Below are 16,358 nucleotides of genomic sequence, written 5' to 3'. Positions count from 1 at the left end.
AAAAGGAATTACCAGTCTTTACTGTAAAATGCATATAAGAAGACTTGAAAAACATTTACAGGTACTAGATTCTTCTTTAGGAAGAATTAAAATGCAAAGATAAGGTTTATCATCAAATTATCTCATTAATTTTAAATGATTAAAATGCAGATGTCTAAGGGACATTTTTAATTAAAAATATTTTAGCATTTCCCTTGAGCAAAATAAGATAAGATAAAAATGCTTTCTAATTAAATAAATAAAGCGGACACCCTGGTAGATATTGAAATTTAATATAGCTGCAATAATTAAAGGTTTGCAGTACTGGTGTTGGGCTAGACAACAAAGGACAGCAATAACACAGCAAGTGCAGATGCCAACCCAGTGATAATTATGAATTTAGTGCAACCAAAGGTTTCATCCAAGTACAAACAACTAGAGATAATATGCTCAGTGTCATCTTGGGACAATTGAACCATTACTTGGAAATGAAGAAATATAAATGTTCCATTACCCCATACTTCCCAAATAAATTTTAGAAAAATATAATATTTTAATATAAAAAATAAAATATGTTGATATAAGTTTAAAGTAAAAATGAAATGTATTGATATAAACTTCAAGTAAAAATAATTTTTTTGGTCTTTTTGAGACAGGGTCTCCCTGCACCTCTGCCTCCCAAGTGCTGGGATTACAGGTGTGTGCCACCACGCCTGGCTAATAGTAGTAAAAGTAAAAATATTCCCAGTACCCACATGGAGGCTAACAACCATCTCTAACTCTAGTTCCAGGGAAAGTTGACATCCTCTTCTGACGTCTGAGGCATTGCACGATGTGGTACACTCACATACATGCAGGCAATACACCTGTACACATAAAATAAAAATAATAAATAAAATATTTTTAAAAATAATAGTAATTTTAAGCAGGACACCAACGGTAGAAATAACAAAGATAAAGGTATATATTTAAAATTTAGTATGTAATTCATAAAATGGATACTGAGTCCACTATGAGTTAGCCGCTGTACTGGGCCCTGGGCACATTGTAGTTTGGTCAAGTTTGCATTCTCATAAGTAGTCTATCTTCCCCATCTATCTTGCATCTGAATAGAGACATGTGACTAGGCCCAGGCAGTAAAATGTGGGTGGAAGGGATGTAAGCCCCTCCCAGTCCTTCCCCTATAGAAAACAACAGCACAATTTTCCTGTGTCCTCCTTGGTGCCCTGAAGTTGGAGGTGTTACCAGCTAATGAAAGAAAGCTCAATCCTTGGCGAAGAAGCCACCCAGAAAAGCTTCCTAACCGTGAAAAGCCACATGAAACACCAGGAAAGTAAATGAGAAATATTTGTGACATGATCCATTGAGATTTGAAGCTGTTGCAAACCCTGCCATGTCTGACTAATACAAGTTATGGGTGAGAGTGAATTGATTCAGCAGGCAGAGTCAATGGCAGTGGGTGACATGAAGGCTAGAAGCTGGCACCCATACTAGACAGAAGTGGACCTTGTAAAAAACTTGCATCTGAAGTGATAAAAGACAGACCATGTGTCTGCCGATCCTAGTGGAAAGGTCAGAAGACTAAACATCAGTGTATGTTTGTCCCCACATGGTGAGTTTAACCAGGCATTACGTTAACCAGCTGCATTTGGGAAAGCAGTAGTTGGTTTACAAGCAGAAATTAGAGAAACCAGAACTATTTCAGGTATTTGTAACAATGGTGTGACCCTAAGGAATACAAAATGGAATTCTAAGAGATTTTGAGTAGCAAATCTCCAGTGCAAATTCTCAAGGAGGTCCCAGGTAGTGACTCTGGTAAGTGTATCCTTCTCAAATGTTCTGGAGAAAATCAGGGTAGCCACCTATATGAATGAGGTAGCATAGCATAAGAAAGCAAAGAAACCAAGAAGGAAATTGTGTGTGTGTGTGTGTGTGTGTGTGTGTGTGTGTGTGTGTGTGTTAGTCAGCTGTCTGTAACAAAACACCTGAGGAAAATAAGTTATAAACCTAAAATGTTTATTTTAACTTGCAGTTTTGGATTCATTGGCCATATCTGAGAATAAGGGGTTATGACAGAGTAGCACACTATGGTGGGAGCATGTAGCAGAGTAAAACTGCTCATCATATAGGAAACAACAAGCAGAGGAAAGGCCAGGGTCTCATAGTCTCCTTCTAGTACATGCTCTCCACGGCCTCAAGACCTCCCCGTAGGTCTCACCTTCTAAAGTTTCCACCATCTCCCCTAAGCATCACCTGGAGGAACATCCCCCTTAGCATCACCTCAGGGATGAAGTTTTAACGGATGGCCTTTTAGGAGATTTCCAACATTCAAACTCTAGGTAGGGTGGTTACTTAGCAAATATAATACTGAATGAAAGAAAAGCAATCCAGATCTTCCAAATTGTAAAAAGAATTATAAATTGCTAGAGACAGTAAACTAAACATACTATTAAGACATAAAACTTGAGCCTCAAGTTTCCACAGCAAGAAGCTTCGGCAAAAGAAATTTAGCTCCCAAAGTTCACTGCTTCTGAACCCACTTCTCATATGGTTTGGGAGAAAGTAGAGTCCAGGTCACTGAGCACAAATACCATTTGTCTTCCCCAACCAGAATCCCTTCAAGGGGGAAAAAGGCTGAGGCACAGTTCACAAGCAATGAATTAACCTCTCCCCCATGTATCAAGTATGGTTAGAGCTAGGTACCAACCTTGGGATGATTGGAAAGAGTCACTGAAATCATTGTTTAGCTCTGTGCTCTCATGGAATGCCAGTCAAGGATGAATCCCAGGAACTCAGAAAGCCACATGGACCAGGAATTGTTTGATAGAAAAGGAATATCCACAAATTATACTAATGGGTAAGAAAACTAAGTCAACATAATTTAACAATTGATTTATTTTTAAGATTTATTTTTATTTTTAATTGTGTGTGTGTGTGCATGTGCACACGCATGCACGTGTATATGTTTATGTGCAAGTGAGTGCAGGTGCTGAGGAGGCCAGAAGAGGTATCAGATCTCCTGGAGCTGGAATTACAGATGACTGTAAGCTGCCCAATGTGGGTGCTGACAACCAAACTCAGATCCTCTGCAAGAGCAGTACATGCTCTGATCCACTGAGCCTTCTTTCCAGTCCTTAACAATAATTTTAAAGGCCTTTAAAACTAGGCATCTCTGAGTCAATAACTGTGTGTTTACTGTGCACAGAATTACTGGTGAAAACTGCAGCTGTTCTTGCCACAGGGAGAGAAACAAGGGTTGGTTATGTAAAGTGGAGGCTATGCCAACTCATTCCTCTCCCGTCACCAATTTACCACACATAGATCTTATGACATCATGTTGTATACTTTGAATGTATTCAGTAAATTGTAGTTTATACATTCTTAACCCAACAATTTCATTTTTAGGACTACATCTCAATGGAATAATTTTATTTTTGTAAAGATTTATTTTATTTTTATTTATGTGTACATGTGTGTGTGTCTACCATATGAGTGCAGTGCCCAAAGAGGCCAGAAGAGGGTCCCAGATGCCCTCAAGCTGGAATTAACAGAGGCTATGAGCTGCCTTATTTGAGTGCTGTGAACCCAACTGAGGTCTTTGGTGAAAGCAACAAGTGCTCTTAATTGCTGAGCCATCTCTCTAGCCCCTCAATGAAATAAATTTAGTTATGCACAAAGATGTTCACAGATATGGTACTTGTGGAACAAGTTTCTTACTGTTATATCAGGGCATGCAAGAACGATCAGCAGATTCTGTTGCTTTAAATCAAATAACAACAACAAACCCTTCCAATCCTGCCAGGAAGTTGGGAAGTGAGTCTTGGCCCTTTGAGGCACTCCTGTTTTTCTGTGATGTCTAGAACAAGGAGTCCACCCACCAGCACACCTCTGCTAAGCCACCTCATCTCTCAGAAGGCAATGCCTCTCGCTTCCATGCCTAGCATGTAGACAGGGATGTTTCCAAGGCTGAGCCCCCAGTGCCCAAGGTCAGCCTGTCCTAGGGAAGTCCAACCACTCTGGGGCACAGTCAGCCACAGACTCACATCCTTCCACTACCCCCCTCACTTTTATGACCCCCCAACTCCTCTCCCCTACAAAAGTTACTTTGTTCTTTGCATAATCCCCTCAATAAATTGAAATTTACTCAAACAACAGCCAGAAAGAAAGAACCTCTTCAGAGCCCCTGTGACAAAGGAGTCCAGAGCCTCTGGGCACTTGAAAAGGAGAGTAAAAAGGGAGGGAAGCAATGCAAAAAGGGCTCTGCCTTTCAGATCTGCCACCAAGACAAAAATAAAACGTGAAACTCTTTGCAAACTGTTCTTGCACCTTTAAGATAGCAAAGCTGTTGGAAATAAAATAAACTTTTTGCAATGCGAGGATATTAAATTCATTACATTTTATTCATGGTGAGGAATGCTTTGGAGGATTAAAATATTACGGAAAAGATTTATTAACAGGATAGTAATAAAAATGACAGAAATGAATGGGAAAGGTGATGAAAACATACTTAAATACATTGCCATTTCTATTCATTAAAGGAATGTGTGTGTACATGTGTGTTACATTTGTTTATAAGTGTATATAAGCATATGTGCATATGACATGATATGCAAACATTCCACACAACACTCTACTCTGCATGGTGGAATTTTACTTTTTTCTTCTTGTCTTCTTCCTTGTATCTATGCAATGGCATGTTTTATTTAGAGACTAAGTTTCTCTCTGTGAACACACCAGCTTAGGCCTCTGGTTGGCTTAGGGCTCTGGCAACCGCCTTTAGCCTGCTAACTTGGAACTTTGAAAGAGCAGAGCCCCAAGTCATGTGAGTTATAATTGAAAACATTCTTCAAGGACTTTAAAAGCTTTATTGGCTCATCATTCCATGCTGAGGATGGCCTGAGTCTGCTTCACAGGATCAGACCACGCAGGGAGTGAGCTCCTGGCTGGGAGGATCTCCCAGAAGGGAAGGGAAGGGGAGGGGAGATGAGAGGAAAGGAGGGGAGAGGAGGGGAAGGGAGGGAAAAATGAAGGCACAAGGAAAGGGGAAGGGCCCACATGTCCCTGACTGTCTCCATAGAGGAGGAAGTAAAATCTGTGGACAGGCTAACTGACTCCTACAGAATGTGTGTACAGAATGCCTGGTGTGTAATGTCCTGGTAAGGATTTTTCAAGAGCATAATTTTGGCTAGCCAGCATTACCCTGCCCTAAATATCTTACTATGCATTAGTCTGTGGTTGCTGAGCATGCATCAATGAATCCTGACTGCCAAACCAAACGAAAGGTTCCTCAAGGGCAAGCCAGGAAAACGAAGGTTGCTGAGGAACCCTGGGAACCAGGATGGGCTCTGCCACTAGCAAGGCCCAGGGCTTAGACAAGAGTCCAGCCTTCTATAAACCTGGGTCTCCCATAGTGTCCTAGTTTGTTTCTTCATTGCTGTGACAAAATACTCTGACGACTACCAACTTGGGGAGGAAAGGGTTTATTCAGCTTACAACTCCCAGGTCGCAGTTCATCGGGGAGCCCAAGGTAGGAACTCAGGGCAGGAACCTGGAGGCAGGAGCTGGAGCACAGGCCATGGAAGAATGCTGCTTACTAGCTTGCTCCCTTGGCCCCTGCTCAGCCTGCTTTCTTATGCAACACAGGCCCACCTGCCCAGGGGTGGCACCACCCACAGTGGGCTGGGCCCTCCCACATCACTCATCAAGAAGATGCCCTTCAGACATGGCCACAGGCCAGTCCAATAGAGGCAATTCCCTGATTGAGGCTCCCTCAACCCAGGTGTGTCAAGTTGACACTAAAGCTATCCAGCACACATACAAAGCAAGGCCAAGGGTGGGCTGAATCAGTGCTTGATGTGGTCAGCTGTTGGAATCCCTAAGTGTCGCTGGGGTACTGGGGTGGATGGGTGCTGCCCTTCCATGGGACAGTTTCTTCATTGGTTTCTTTTCCTTTCCCATTTCTCCCTCTCTTTCTCTCTTCTTCACCTTCATTTTGCCAATATTTTCATACAAGGTTTTCATATGTGTGGTTTTATTCTACAGAAGAAAATGGCTTACAAATCATGAGACTTGACCTACTTCTTTTCTGTTGAATCATTTGGGTTTTGTTTTTTTGGTTTTTGTTTGCTTTTCCTTTTTGGTCATGGTAGAATCCACAGAATGATTCAGTACCGAGTCAGTTACTTTTCTCATTGCTGTGACCAAATACCTAATAAGAAGGAAATTCAGGAAAGATTTATTTTGGTTCACGGTTTGAGGGAATACAATCCATCATGGAGGGAAGGCATGGCTGACATCAGGGTGTTAGGAGTGTACAGCTGAGACTCTCCACATCTCAGCAGATCGGGAAGGAGAGAGAGGAGACAGGAAGCGGGGTCAAGCAATAAATCTCAGTCCCACCTCCCATGCATAATTCCTCCAGCTAGACTCTACCTCTGAAAAGTTCTACAACTATCCAAAACAGTACCACCATCTAGGAAACACGTGTACCTGTGAGGGACATTTTACATCCGTACCAGAACAGCTGCCAATATTGGAAGACCCTATAAGGCATGATAGCAGCACTATACAGGTGCCGTCTGGGGTCAGTCCTTGTTGTTCACCAGTTATTCATCTTCTTAGACAGCAACACCTGCCATTTGGGAACTGAATGTGGATTCATATAAAGAGAGATAAAGAAAGAAGTTCTGTGGATGTAGCTCAGCTGGCCAAGTATGTACCTTGAATGCATGAAGCCCTGAGTTTGATCCTCTGGATGACAGTGGATGGTGGAGCAGGAGGATCAGAAGTTCAGTGTCATTCTTGGCTACATAGGGTATTGGAAGCTAGCCTGGGATTCATGAAACCTATAAGGAAAAACAGAAGGATGGAAAGAAGGAAGAGATAGAGGGAAAGAAAGTGGGAGAGGGGAAGCAGGGAGGGAAGAAGAAAGGAATATACAACGTGGGTGGGTGATGTGACTGGTGGGCTCTGAGCTTCTGATTTCATGGCCCCTTCTTCCCTAAAACAATCTTAAATACACTGATAGAAAGGCAAATTACAAACCAACTTTGGTTATCTTCATTTTCTATCTGATTCTGAAAGAAACTAAACTATCCCCATGGGCTACCACAAGGATGATGAGCCCTGGGTAACAAGCCAGCTATGCTCTGTAGAAGGTCAACCCCACCTCCCTCTTCCCCTAGGCTAAGCTTTTTCACCCTGACCCCAGTCTTGATGAAAATGTCCTAAGAGTCTAGGTTTAAAATATCAGGGAGATGGGCTGTAGAGATGGCTTAGCAGTTGAGAGCACTGGCTGCTCTTGCAGAGGACCTGGGTTCAGTTCCCAGCACCCACATGGCAGCTAACCACCATCCATAATTCCAGTTCTAGGGAATTTAATGCCCTCTTCTGGCTTTCATAGGCACTGCCCAATACTGAAGCACTAACAGGCAGTCAATATACCATACACATAAAATAATAAAATATTTTAAATTATCAGGGAGATGAAGAGTTAAATATAATCTGATGTAGGAATGTCTAAGGTTCTTTGGGCATGAAAAAAGAAAACATGATGGTAGAAATGATAAATAAATCTGAGTTAACAAACGCTCCCTCTTTTTCTCCTCTCCGTCCTTCAATATCATGAAAGGTAATAAAGGCAAATGAATAAATGATAGTTTGGAAGAAATTAGCAGATCATTCTCATATGATTTTGCATGGTTACTGCAAAGAGCACTGGCATTCTTTCCAGAGTAAGACGCAACTAAGTCCTCCACAGACAAAAGGCAGAGCTCCCTGTGAACAGAAACGTAGACCAGGGCACCAAGAGGGAAGATGCAGAGCATCACGGTTGAGGCTTTTATCCAGACTTGAGCTCAGGCCAAGTGCCTAGCACACAAAATGAGCTTGAGGCCTCAGACGGGCCTCGGGGATCGCAAAGGACCAAAGGGCAAAGAGAAAGGCTGCCGGTCCTATGTCCAATGGAGTGTCCAGTAACTCAGGCCCTGTGTTTGCATTATAATGCCTGAAAAGAGAGGTTGGACCGTCCTCTGAGGGAAGCGACATTGCACTGTGGATGGGAAGAACACTAACTGATGGACCCTTGGATGACCATGGGTAAGTCTCCTCTGCTCTCTGGGCCTCTGTTTCTTTTTTTAAAAAAATTTTTAAATTTAATTACCGCATGATTAGAAGAAGCATTTCATTAGAGCTTTAACATATTCAGTAACACACTCCAGAGCAAGGATACATCCCTTTCGAAGGGGGCTATAAATTTTTAGGTTCACAGCTGAATTAATACAGTCATACAATTAGAGGATGTTACACTGCCTGCCTCCCAGAGCAGCTGTGAGGGCTGAACCAGAGTGCGCATGTGCACTGCTGCTTCAGAATGAGAACTCACTAGGAGGTTGGCATTGTTATCATCTCAGACTGAATGCTGCAGGCGATAGCTTTAGACAGAGCTAGCGAGCTGATCCAGCTCTAGGGTTCTTGTGGAGACAAAGAGTAACAGAGATGATCCTCTTGGCCCTGAGGGTCCCACTGAGGGGTATTATTAAGATCTAGGGGATTGGAGCATACTGTTGGTGAGGACCATGGTTGGTGAGGACCTGTTAGGTTTTAGAAATCTCTCTCTCTCTCTCTCTCTCTCTCTCTCTCTCTCTCTCTCTCTCTCCCCTTGGGTAACCCACTTCTAGGCATTATAAACTGCTAGCTCTCACTGTCCTCCAAGCCTGTCAGACTACAGCAGGGCGGGCCCAGTCCTGTACCCTCCTAAGCCTTCTAGCCAGATCTTATCTCTGAGAACAGAGATTTTTATGGCATGCAAGAGTAAAGAGAAAATGCCAGAAAGCTGGCTGGGGAGAGGAAGGGATGCTACGGATTCTCAGTAGTCCTGCTGACAACACAGAGGTTGGTCTTCCAGGAGGCCCAGGCAAGTGAGGTGCTGCTTCCCAACTCCTTTCTGTCCTCCGTCCCAGCCCCAAGGGGCTGTCCACCACCATCCTTCCTCAGCTCATCTCCTAACTGCTAAGCTGCCAGAGTTTATGTAGTTGCTTTCTGTTTGCTATTCCTAAAAGTTAGACCTTTTCATTTTGCCTCATCATCTGCTCAGGTCACTTTTACCCACATGCTGCTGTCTCCCACACTCTACCCATCCTGAGGCTCACCGTATTGTCAGCAGCCGGGGATGACTGCAATGCTTCTGAGCCAGAGACTGTTCTGAGCACCTTACAGCAATTTTCTGTTATCTCACTCGCAAATGATCAAAGCCAGGCTCAGACAGGTTATTCCTTCCCCAATGTCACACGCAGGAGTGAGTTGAGGAGTTAAGACTGAACTTAATGCTGTCTTTGGGGGTCCATGCTTGGGGCACCACTCTATTAGCTCAGTAAACCCAACTGGGGAAATGTGGAAATAGGTGTGCCACTGCTGAAGTCTAAAACAAGTTTAATAGTTAACATGAAGCTGTATCGTGGTAATTCCATCTGACACGTAGGGTCACCACGGACATCAGAGAATACAGCCAGATAAGTGCTAGGAACCACATCTAGCAAAGGTGGACAGGAATGCCAGATTGAACTTTGTGAGTTTAGCTTGAAGGAATGAGATCAGGCTAAAGCTTTGAGTCCAAAAACACGCAAACACACAGCTACATAAAGTTCAAGCCATCAAGAGAGAGTCAGTGGGCTGGTAAGATCAAACACTGATTCACTGAGAATCTCAATAATCCAATCAGAAGAAGCCTATTTGCAACTGGGCAGAGCCCTGGCTGTTACACACCTCAGGTCTGCAAGGAGGCTGGGGCCCACATAAGCTCATCGCTTCCCTAAAGTTCAGGGACCTGTGGAGCAGGGAGGAACTTGAAGACCAATAAGTCCAGGGTATGAAGATTGAGTGAGGTCTAGGCTCTGTGCGCCCTATCCCTTTCCTACAAGGGAAAGCTGAGGAACATTTCCAGAGACTATGGTCCCCACTAATCTGGGGTTCTCCCCTGTCCCTCTCTTCTTGCCTTCTGCTAAGTTCTCCTCAGAAAGGGACAAGGGTGCCAGTCCATCAACTTAGGAACATCCATCTGTCAGCTTTCTCCCCGCACACTGAAACCAGACCAAGAGAAGATTGCTGCTATCTTCTTCCAGAGACGTGACCAGGAGGAACTCAGAGCTCAGTGTTTTTATAGCCTTGTTTAAAAGGATCCAGGTAAACACAGGTAAATCCAGTTTTAGCTCAGAGGTCTAAGGCCACCTTCTATAGAAGGGACTTCCCTCCTGATGGACACAGTTTTCCTCTGCTACCTCGGGACAGTCAAGCAGCTCTCCTGGACACTTCCTGAGTGGCTCTAGTCCTCTGGATCATGCTTGAAGTCAGAGGCCTATCCCTGCACCACAGGTGGAAATCCAACACTTGGTCCTTGGCCTTCTTCACATCCCATAATCAAGATCACCAGATGAACATGCCTCAGACTATTACAGACCTGCCAGCGTCCCAGCCCTTGAGAGGGCTCTGCCACTAACAGCTGTCTCTATCATGTTTTACTGCCTGCAATTTCATTTGAAGAAAAGCCTCAAGGGTGTGAAAGGGAAAACTACTGAGCATTGTAGCCACTGAAGTCCTTCCAGCTGTGGCCTCCCGTCATCCTATGACAACTTTAGGCACCAGGAATGGGGGGTGGTGCTGGCTCTTGTTTCCTTCTGGCCTCTGGCCAAGAGCTGGCACCACCTTGGCTCCATAGCACTCTAGTGAGGCTTTGGTTACCTTTCTGGCTGATGGACCACAACTGGCCAGATGCTGGAAACAAATCCCTCTCATCCTGACCTCATCTAGTTAGAGTCTGGTCCTGTTATCCAGCCACTACTGCTAAAACCAGTTTCCTTATGGCCTATGGAACTTGAGAAAAGTTAGATAAGTCAGACCCAGCTGTAAGCTTTCTGGAGTGATCAAAAATAGCTACTGACCCCCTCCTCCCACATACACCAAGGAGAAAATGAGCCTAGAATAGTGAGCCTCATACAACCTGCACAGCTTCAGGAAACCCGGTACTGTGAGCAGACACCCTCAGCTGTCATAGGATGGAGTTCTGGTTAAAGAGCAGGACCTCAGCCAGTGGCTCCTTTCCTGCATGCTAACAAGTCTGAGGCTCTGAAACACATGCAACCAGCTCACCTGCTTAGCCTCAGTCAAATCGGCACTGAAATTTGAATGTGCGTTCACTGGTTTACTGGCTAGAGCACTGTATTAGTCGCTTTTCTGTTGCTGTGATAGAAATACTGGCCCAAGCAATTTATAAAAGGAAGCGTTGATTTGAACTTACGGTTCCAGGGGAATTACAGTCCATCATAGCAGGGAGGGATGGTGGCTGGAGGTGGCTGGAGCAGGAGCAGCAGAAGCTAAGCTCTCACATCATGGCACAGGCACAGGAAGCAAGAGAGCAACTGGCAATCCCAAGGCTTAAGAACTCTCTAAGGCCACCCCCAGTGACATGCTTCCTCTAGGATAGCCACACCTTCTAAAACCTCCCAAAACAGCACCACCATCTGGGAACAAAATGTCCAAATACTTGGAGCTTTGGGGGACAATTTCATTCAAACCATCACAAGCACTGTGAGAAGTTGTTTTCTCCATCTACTTTAGTTTCCTCTTTTGTAAAACAGAGATGTTATTAACTCCTGACTAGCTAGCTGGAGGACCTAAGGAATCATTGGAATAGCATAAGACTATGTCCACTCATAGTGTGGTCCTGATGGTGATGGCAATTGCTGGATGAGATGTGTGTCTTCTGTCTGTTTAGGCTGCCGAGGCAAATCATCTAAATGATGATTTAATGCTTACAGTTCTGGAGGCTGGAATCCAAGACCAGGATTCTAGAAGATTCCGTGTCTGATGAAGGGATCTCTGCTTCCTAGAAGGCATCTATTTGCTGTGTCCTCACATGGTAGAAGCAGAAGAAACAAGGGGATCAAGTTCTCCTTTTATAATGAGCACTAATCCCTTCATGAGGGCTCTACCCTCATGATCTAATCACCTCCATCTTAGGATAGCAATGCTGGTGAAATTTCCAATTTCCTTCCAGGTACAAAAGGACCTGAGCCTTTGAGCTGTTGAGTTAATTCTGGGTCCATTGGCTTTGGAATTGTCAGTAGACAGAGGCCACATTGCTAAACACTTACACAGTTGCTGCACACTGTGTCATATTTACATTATGTATGCCAATGATATGTGTAGCACAATCCCTGGGGTATAAACTATACTCAGTAAACGTTCTCTTTGGGCTACTATAGAGATCACCTTTCTTTCGTTAAGAAGAAAATCTCTGGGCTTTTTGAGCGTCTTTCTCCAGCTCAATGGCGCACCTGCACCCTCATGAGTACCTTTTTCCTTTCTTAATAAACGCTATTTCTGTTACTAACAATGTGTCCCTGGTCATTGTTCTGAGAACAAGGACCTTGAAATCTCTGCAGGTGCAGTCCAGACTCTGGTCCATGCCTGTGACAGCTGGCAAGCAGCCATCCAGGAGGTAAACACAGAGTGCTGCTGACCCATTTCTCTTTTTCTTAACTAGGGAACCCCTACCATTCCCTCCTCCTTCCTCAAACATGTAGAAACTCAGGGTAGATTTCTCTGGGAGGCCTGCTCGTAGCCTGGAGGATTCAGATTAAACCTCTCTCCTGTCATACCTCTCTGCTGCTTATGGGCTGAGGATGATCCTGAATTTTTTCTCCTGCCATACAAGATACTAGCTGAGCTTATGCAGAGACAGAAAAGTACCACATTGGTTACAGCTGCTGAGCCTGGATTTAAGACTAGGAGGCAGCTGCCTGTCACAGTCCCATTTAATCTGAGAGATGCATGGATCTCATCAGGGACTTATGCACCAGTGATAAATTGTCCCATGCTCACGCAGAACTGCCCTCTAACCACAGGCATAAGGTGACAGTCATGTAGGCTAATAAAGCTAAGGATGCTCATGTGGCTGCTCCCAGATCTCTGAGCACCAAGTCACTGAGTCCCTCAGAACAACCACACCCACCAGCAAACTTTCCCATACTGCATGCTCATCTATCTTCACTCTCTTCCTTCCTACCTTTCACTCTCCCTAAGACCTTTCAGGATGATGGGTTTAGGGCTTGAGCACAGAGACTGCAACAGCCCTCCCTAGTGCCTACCTCATACCTCAGGTAATTTCCCTAGAGATTTATCCCTGTCCTGGGGTGAGTGGGTGGGAAGGCTAACTCCACAGGCCATTGAGATGATCTAACACACCAGCTTCATGTAGTGATCCACCAGGCATCCCCAAGCTCTGACTTGTCCTTATAGACCAACCACTGGTGGGGACAGAGATTTAAGGTCCACAGTATACTCTGGTGGAATGGGAATCCAAACCTATCTGTATCAAGAGGCTGAATACCTCCCTTGTTTTCTCTTACCTCTGCTTCACGCTGCACCCTAACAGATCTCATTATCATGTTCATTTACTGTACAGAATACTATCTCTGAAGATATGCTTTTAATTCCCCAGGTAATAAGACATTCCCTTGATCCTGAGATCCAAAGGAAAAAGCCTGCCCATTTGCACTTTTAACCTGAATGGTGACTTAAAACAGAAAAAGCCAAAGTCATTCGAACAAGCACAGAGCTGCTTACTAGTGCAAGCTTACTGGGTAGGTCATCTTGGGGACCATGGCCATGCCACATTCAGTTGCCCAAGATTGCCCTTTAGTCTCACACTGGAGCCCTGTTTCTAAATGTGACTGAGTAGGTAGACTGGCTGTTTCCACTCAGCTGCTTGGCGGGGGTATGTATCTTGGGAGTCAGTGTGTATGTACACGTGTGTGAGTTTGCATTCGTGTGTGTGTGTGAAAGAGAGAGAGAGAGAGAGAGAGAGAGAGAGAGAGAGAGAGAGAGAAGACAGAGAGAAAGCACAGACAAGTGATTGGTTCAAACCCTGGCCAGGGAGAAGGTAAGCCTAGAAGGACTTTGAGAAGCCTCAAACGATGTTTCTGATTCTTCTTTGGCTATACTCAGACTCTACCAGGGATGCCTGGGTTCGAACAATGAGAAAAAGCTCTGTCCCATCAGATCTCCTTGAAGACTAAGTGTGAACAGAGAGATGCTGCTCTTCACCCCAAAGGCCTATCACCTGTTTCTTATTTAAGATTGCCTTTAGAACCCTCATTATGCAGCCTCGAGGTTGAAGGGACAAAAATGCTGATATTTTACTGGAACACCATCTGGCCTCAATTCAAGCTGGGTGGTGGGAAAGTTTGGCCAACAGACAAAGATTGGAAACTTAAACAGCATTCTGAAGATTGACCTATTTTGTAACAATCAGTGGTCTAAAGGACGCTATGGCCATCTACCAGGATAAGAAACAAGAACAAGCAAGCGTGAAAAAGAAACCAAGCCCCTTAAGGAACTTTCCTGGATCCCCTTGTGCAAATAAAGCCCTTATCCCTTTTCCAGACATGAGCCCTCAACAGAGCAAGGAGAACCTAAGTCTCCCTGAGGACCCATCCAGATTTACCAGCAACTTCCAGACCTTAACTTTAGCTTATGACCTTGCATGGAAAGACCCGATGTTCAGCTAACCAATGTTAGCTGATTAAAGGCCCACTGGACAATTTACATGCACTATTGGGCCATGTCTAAATCTGTCTCCTGACTTGATGTTCTCTTGCCTCGTGGGGACTTCCAAAATTCCCATTCTCTGCACCCACAACACAAGAGGCCCTTGCTTTCCTGGCACCTTCTAAGACAGATAATACCTTTTTCCTCATGCCAGACTTATTACTGTTTTCTATTTACTGCCCAAAAACAATCCTTAAAACTTACTAACCCAAATAAATCTGTTATGCCAAGAACTTTCAATAGTACAGGAGGCTTCAGGCCCCACAGACTGCAGTTGGACACTGCACTGTGGGTGTTTCATAACCAAGGGCTGAAAAAAATGACCAAGTCCTGGAAAACCACATTCCATGGCTAAAGGTAATCAGTGAACTAGATTGACAGACTGAAAACAAAGAAAGTCTTACAGGTCCCCCAAGAGTTAAATTTGATCACTCCAAAGTGAGAGAGAAAATCTTTTCACTTTATTAATGTAATTGTGTCCTGTATGTTCGTTTTTATGTAACTGCTCATAAGTTATAAAACAGGATGAGAAAAAACTCAGCCTGCCCCTAGAATTCTCCAACACAACCTGGTATAACACCTGTGGCCATATCATTTTTTTTCATCCACTTTTTATTGCCTGCTCAGATTACTTTTTTTGTCATACCATCTTTAAAAATATATGTGTGCATATATTTAAATGCAAGCATGTTGGAGATATTAAAAACATGATATATGCATACCACCTTATTACCCAGGTACTATTAACTTCTTTTTATGTTTTATTTATTATTTTTATTTTATGTGTATGAGTGTATTGTCTGCATGCATGTAAGTGTGTCTGTATCATGCAATGCCTGCAGAGGTCAGAAGAGGGTGTCAGATCCTCCAGAACTGGAGTTACAAACGGACATTAGCTGCCATGTGGGTGTTGGGACTCAAACCCAGGTTCTCTGCAAAAAGCAGCCAGTACTCTTAACCACTGAGCCATCTTCCAACCCCTGTTATTAAGTTCTTAAATCTATTAAAATAGTATCTTGGGGTCTGTTAACTGTTTCATAAAACCCTAAAATGATACTTGTTATACAAAACAACATTCACTGGAATCATAAAATAAGGATTCATTAAGCTATGACGTTTTACAATGGATACATAGATTTTGATAAGGATTTCTGTTAAAAACTGACTGGAAGAAAAATAGTTCATTGAAATGTTATTTTATGGCTAACAAAAAATGTAAATATCTTTTTCACAATGAAAATCACAAGTGATACAATCCCAGTCAACAGTAGCATTCAGAATCTAGCTGTGTTACAACAGAAGTGGCTGTGCTATTAAGTCCTAAAATAGTACTAGGTAGTATCTTATTTTAAAGATAAGTTTTAACTCGTGACATTAAGATATAAAAGCTATTGCCTATCTACTTGTGCTCTCCTCTTTCAAAACACAGGTTTTTCAAGATTATCTTACTCAATTTAAAACTTAAAAACAGGGCCAATGAGATGTACCAGCAGGCAACTATAGACAAATATGCGTCCTCCCAACCCTGATGATCTGAGCTCAGTTTCTGCAACCCACTTAGTAGGAGAGAAGGGACTGCCACAATTTGTCCCCTGACCTCCTCCATGCAAATACATTCTCTCTCTCTCTCTCTCTCTCTCTCTCTCTCTCTCTCAAATAAATAAATAAATAAATAAATAAATAAGTAAATAATATATTTTATAGGCAAAGCTAAGTGTATTTTTTTTATAGGCAAAGACAGAGTGGTCCATTTTTTAATATTTGTTTAATTTTTT

The sequence above is a fragment of the Nannospalax galili genome, unplaced genomic scaffold (genome assembly GCF_000622305.1).
Source record: "Nannospalax galili isolate Female #2095 unplaced genomic scaffold, S.galili_v1.0 scaffold902, whole genome shotgun sequence".
Taxonomy (NCBI): domain Eukaryota; kingdom Metazoa; phylum Chordata; class Mammalia; order Rodentia; family Spalacidae; genus Nannospalax; species Nannospalax galili.
Note: the sequence above shows the minus strand (reverse complement) of the source record.